This window comes from Astyanax mexicanus, chromosome 13 (genome assembly GCF_023375975.1).
Source record: "Astyanax mexicanus isolate ESR-SI-001 chromosome 13, AstMex3_surface, whole genome shotgun sequence".
NCBI classification, from domain to species: domain Eukaryota; kingdom Metazoa; phylum Chordata; class Actinopteri; order Characiformes; family Acestrorhamphidae; genus Astyanax; species Astyanax mexicanus.
The window spans coordinates 22,162,799-22,168,798 of record NC_064420.1 but is presented as its reverse complement, the minus strand read 5'-3'; the positions used below and the strand labels follow the sequence as shown (position 1 = coordinate 22,168,798).

The window sequence follows — 6,000 nt, the reverse complement described above, 5'->3', positions numbered from 1 at the left end:
ACTGAGACAGAGAGAGAGGGAAAGCGAGTGTGTGAGAGAGTGTGTGTAAGAGAGAGTAAGAGTGAAAGAGTGAGTGAGACAAACAGAGAAAAGGAAAAGCAGTGTGTATGAGACAGAGAAAGAGAGAGGGTGTGTGAGAGAATGTGCAAAAGAGTAAGAGTGAAAGAGAAAGAGTGAGTGAGAGAGAGTGACAGAGTGAGAGTAAGTGAGAGACAGATAAAGGGATAGAGTGTGTGAGAGAGCAAAGAGTGAAAGAGAGAGTGAGACAAACAAAGAGAGAGGAAAAGTGAGTGTGTGAGAGTGTGTGCGAAAGAGCGGGAGTGAGAGTGAGTGAGACAGAAAGAGAGTGTGTAAGAGAGAGTGAAACAGAGAGACAGGGAGAGAGAGAGAGTCGATGAGTGTGTGAGAGCGAGAGAGAGAGCGAGAGAGAGAGAGAGAGAGAGAGAGAGAGAGAGAGTGTTTTAATCTGGTCGTTGTTCACTCTCCGTTTCTTCCAGCTGGGTCTCGGAGCAGCTGCTGAAGGTAAGACTGGAGCTCCATCATCTCTTCTTCTTCTGTCCTTTCATCCTCCATCTCTCCATCCCCTAATCCCTCCATCCCCCCCATCCTCTCTCCCTCCATCCTTCATCTCCTAACCTCTCTCGGTTCTCTCAGTCCTCTCTCCTCTCCTCTGTTGTGTTGTGTGCTTGTTCTGTTCTCGGCAGCGCGCGAGCAGCAGCAGCGGTGTTGAACCCGGCAGCCTCGCGCTCTGTTAGATTCAGGCTCGCGCGGACCTCCACATTTAAATCAAAACAAAGAGGTTCAAATAAGAGTTTAAAATGTAACGGCTCAGTTCTAGCTGCAGTATTCCCGCCAAAATGACAACAGCTTCAATCACAACACTTACTATTTATTTAAATAGGCTACCGGCTTTATTTTAATTATATTCTAACAATTTAATTTTTTTTAATCATTTTATTACAGTCGAAACACCCGCATGTAAATTCAAACAGATACATTTAAAAAACATACATTTTTAATATTTTACATTTACAATAAAGTAAATTGTATTGTAAAATATAAGGGCTGCAGTTTCATCATCAATCTTTATATTTAAATAAATGGTATTAAAATGGAAACAATTAAATAAATACAGCATCATATTTAAATACAATAAACAGTTATATTTAAATATTTACTGTTTTTTTATTATTTAAATTGTATTAAGGGGGTTATATTTAACGGCTCGCTGTCTGGAGCGCTCGCGGGAATACAGCAGCACGTGCGGTGCAGGCGTGTGTGATCCGGGCTTTTCCGGTGGAATGTTAACACGTGCGGTCCTGTCAGAGTTCAGGCGCGAGGGATACCGGGGCACGCCGCAGCTCGCGCGACCCGGTGAAACTTTCGGACGGCGGAAGATCACGTGCGTGAGATCAGACAGCATAGCCCAGGTTATGATCATGAAACGTCTGGTGTGTTTGCGAGTGTGCGTGAACAGGTGTGTGTATGTGTGTTTGTGTGTGTGTGCGTGTGTGTGTTTGAATGTGAAGAGAGAATAGAGAGAATGAATGTGTTTGTGTGTGAGCGCGTGTAAGAGTGTGCGTGTGTGTGTGTGTTTGAATGTGAAGATAGAATAGAGAGACTGTGCGTGTTTGTGTGTGTATGTGTGTGCGTGTGCATGTTTGAGTACAGATACTAATCATAAGGTTCAATGTGAAATATGTGCTAACAGGAAATGCAGAGAATGTATATAAAGAGTGAATGTGAAACTTGAGTACTGAGATTGAACGTAAGTAAATATTGAGAGTGAATGTGTGAATGAATAAATGAATAAGTGTGAGGATCTGTGTGGAATAAATATTGGAAATAAATAAAGACATTGAATATGGAAGGTGGATATGGGAAATAAATATATAGAGTGAATGTTCAGAGTGAATATGGAGAATGAGTACAAGTGAACCAGATAACTGAATATGCATTAAATATTGAATATGAGTAAATGTGGAAAGAACATGCAGAGTGAATGTGTAGATGTGTACAGTGCATATTGGAAGTGAATGTGCAAAGTGAATGAAGAACTATGTAAAGTGAATGTGTAGATTGATTATACAGAGTGAATGCAAAGAGTGCATTTGGGAGTGATTATAGAGATTGAATATGTACAGTGCATATTGGGAGTGAATGTGGAGAGGGAATATGTAGAGTGATTATGGCAGGTGAATAGGAAGAGTGCATTTTGGGAGTAAATATGAAGAGTGAATGTATACACTGCATATTGGGAGTGAATATGAACAGTGAATGTAAACAGTACATATGGGGGGTGACAATGTAAAGCAAAACTGGAGAATGAATGTATAGAGTGAAAATGAGCAGGGAATGTGTGGAGAGTAATTGTGTAGCATGGATGCTTCCAGAGAGAATTTTTGAAGGGAATAAAAAGTGTATACAGAGCCTGAATGTGAAGAGTGAAATAGTGAATATGAAGAGGACAGGTGTGGAGAGAATATGGAGTGAACATGAACAGTGAATTTGTAGAGGGAGTATTGAGTGTGTAGAGTGAATGTGGAGAGTAAATGTGGAGAGTGAATGTCAAAAGTGAATATGGAGAGTGAATTTCTAGAGTGAATGTGAAGACTGAATATGGAGAGTAATTATGGAGAGTAAATGCGGAGAGTGAAGGTGGATAGTACATATGGAGTGTGAATATAGAGAGTGAATATGTAAAGGGAAAAATGGAGAGTGAATGTGAAGAGTGAATATGGAGAGTGAATGTGGTGAGTGAATGTGGTGAGTGGATGTGTAGAGTGAATGTGGAGAGTGAATGTAGAGAGTGAAAATGGAGAGTAAATGTGGAGAGTGAATAGAGTGAATTTGGACATTGAATATGGAGAGGAAATTTCTAGAGTGAATGTGAAGAGTGAATGTGGACAGTAAATATAGAGATTGAATATGTAGAGTGACTGTGAAGAGTAAATATGGAGAGTGAATGTGGAGAGTGAATATGGAGAGTGAATGTGGAGAGTGAATGGGGATAGTACATATGGAGTGTGGATATGGAGAGTGAATATGGAGAGTGAATATGTAAAGTGAAAATGGAGAGTAATTATGGAGAGTGAATGTGAAGAGTGAATATGGAGAGTGAATGTGGAGAGTGAATGGGGATAGTACATATGGAGTGTGGATATGGAGAGTGAATATGTAAAGTGAAAATGGAGAGTAATTATGGAGAGTGAATGTGAAGAGTGAATATGGAGAGTGAATGTGGTGAGTGGATGTGTAGAGTGAATGTGGATAGTAAATATGGAGTGTGAATATGGAGATTGAATGTAGAGAGTGAAAATGGAGAGTAATTATGGAGAGTGAATATGTAGAGTGAATATGAAGAGTGAATATGTAGAGTGAATATGGACAGTGAATGTGGAGAGTGAATATGGAGAGTGAATGTGGAGAGTGAATATGGAGAGTGAATGTGGAGAGTGAATATGGAGAGTGAATGTGGAGAGTGAATATGGAGAGTGAATATGGAGAGTGAATGTGGAGAGTGAATATGGAGAGTGAATGTGGAGAGTGAATATGTAGAGTGAATATGGAGAGTGAATTTGGACAGTGAATATGGAGAGAGAATTTCTAGAGTGAATGTGGAGAGTGAATATAGAGAGTGAATATGGAGAGTGAATATGGAGAGTGAATATGGAGAGTGACTGTGAAGAGTAAATATGGAGAGTGACTGTGGAGAGTGAATATGGAGAGTGAATATGTAGAGACTGAAGATTAAATATGGAGAGTGACTGTGGAGAGTAAAAATGTAGAGTGACTGTGAAGAGTAAATATGGACAGTGATTGTGGAGAGTGAATATAGAGAGTGAATATGGAGAGTGAATATGGAGAGTGAATATAGAGAGTGAATATGAATAGTGAATGAGGAGAGTAAATATGGAGAGTGAATGTGGGGAGTGAATGGGGAGAGGAAATATGGAGAGTGAATATGGAGAGTGAATGGGCAGAGTGAATATGGAGGGTGAATATGGAAAGGGAATTTCTGGAGTGAATATGAAGAGTGAATGTGGAGAGTAAATATGGAGAGTGAATGTGAAGAGTGAATATAGAGAGTGAATATGGAGAGTGAATGTGAAGAGTAAATATGGAGAGTAAATATAGAGAGTGAATATGGAGAGTAATTATGTTGAGTGAATGTAGAGAGTAAATATGGAGAGTGAATGTGAAGAGTGAATATGGAGAGTGAATATAGAGAGTGAATATGGAGAATAATTATGTTGAGTGAATGTAGAGAGTAAATATGGAGAGTGATTATGGAGAGTGAATATGAAGAGTGAATATAGAGATTGAATATGGAGAATAATTATGTTGAGTGAATGTAGAGAGAAAATATGGAGTGTGATTATGGAGAGTGAATATGGAGAGTGAATGTGGAGAGTAATTATGGAGAGGGAATGTAGAGAGTGAATATGGAGAGTGAATATGGAGAGTGAATTTGAAGAGTGAATATGGAGAGTGAATATGGAGAGTGAATATGGAGAGTGAACATGGAGAGTGACTATGGAGAGGGAATATGGAGAGTGAATATGGAGAGTGAATATGGAGAGTGACTATGGAGAGTGAATATGGAGAGTGAATATGGAGAGTGAATATGGAGAGTGAATATGGAGAGTGAATATGGAGAGTGAACATGGAGAGTGACTATGGAGAGGGAATATGGAGAGTGAATATGGAGAGTGACTATGGAGAGTGAATATGGAGAGTGAATATGGAGAGTGAATATGGAGAGTGAACATGGAAAGTGATTGTTGAAAGTGAATGTGGAGAGTGAACATCGAGAGTGAATATGGAGAGGGAATATGGAGAGTGAATGTGGAGAGTGAATATGGAGAGTGAATGTGGAGAGTGACTTTGGAGAGTGATTATGGAGAGTGACTGTGGAGAGTGATTATGGAGAGTGAACATGGAGAGTGAATATGGAGAGTGAAAGTAGACAGTGAATGTTCTTTTATCTAATGTGAGAGTTGTAAACAGTCTGAGATGAACTCACTCACTCCTCTATAAGAACGCTGGTCTGCAGCCCTCAATTCCCTCTACTAATGAACTCAATACATCACACACACACACACACACACACACACACACACACACACACACACACACACACACACACACACACACTCCCTCTCTCTCTCTCTGTCTCGCTTTCTCTCTCTCTTTCTCTGAGTTGTGAGAGCTGTTGGAGAGATAAAGTTCAGCATTGGTTTGGTTTGATTGGCTTTTACTGTGTGTGTGTGTGTGTGTGTGTGCAGGCATGTGTGTGAGTGAGTGAAAGGAGTGGGAGTTAATAAAGAGCAGGATGGATGGATGAGTGGCAGACGTATGCTGGAAAAACAGAAAAAGGTCTAATATTGATGATTCAGCATTAAAGTGTGTGTGTGTGTGTGTGTGTGTGTGTGTGTGTGTGTGTGTTGAGCAGAAGAGAGGCCGACATCTCTTTGTGAGAGGAAGAATGTGAGAGAGAAAAGAAAGAGATGACGAGAATGAAAAGAGCAAGAGAAAGAAAAAAGTAGAAAGAGAGAGAGAGACAGAGAGACAGACAGAGGTAGATGAAAAGAGTAGAGAGAGCATGAAAATAGACAGATAGAGTGGACAGAGAGAGGAGAGAGAGGGGTGGAGAATCAGAGAGAGGGAACAGGTGTTGTAAATAAGTCAATGTGTGTTGAGTTGAGCTGATGGAGGTGGGCGGAGCCTCATTTCTGTGTTAATGAATGAGTCTGAGCTCTGATTGGATGTGGATCAGAGTGGGTGCAGAGTTTACAACACACCATTACACTGAAAGTGTTTACAATTAGACTAGGTAGTGTGACTGCCTGAGAATGCACATGTGTGTGTGTGTTAGTGTGTATGTGTGAGAGAGTAAGTGTGTGTGTGTGTGTGTGTGTGTGAAGGTAATGGGCAGAATTTAATAGAAGGTCACATTGTAGCTGATGGTCTGAATCTGCTGCAGTTCTTTACTAGCTG

At 40.3% G+C, this 6,000-nt stretch overlaps 1 protein-coding gene across 1 annotated transcript in view; it reads left to right on the top strand.

The window, feature by feature from the left end:
* The first annotated feature begins 324 nt into the window (after window positions 1–324).
* Window positions 325–6,000, top strand: part of LOC103044178 (cadherin-7) — a 137,698-nt gene continuing 132,022 nt past the window's right edge. Inside the window, exon 1 of the mRNA XM_022676769.2 lies at window positions 325–522. The gene's annotated coding sequence lies outside the window, so the exon portion shown is untranslated. The remainder of the gene's footprint in view (window positions 523–6,000) is intronic.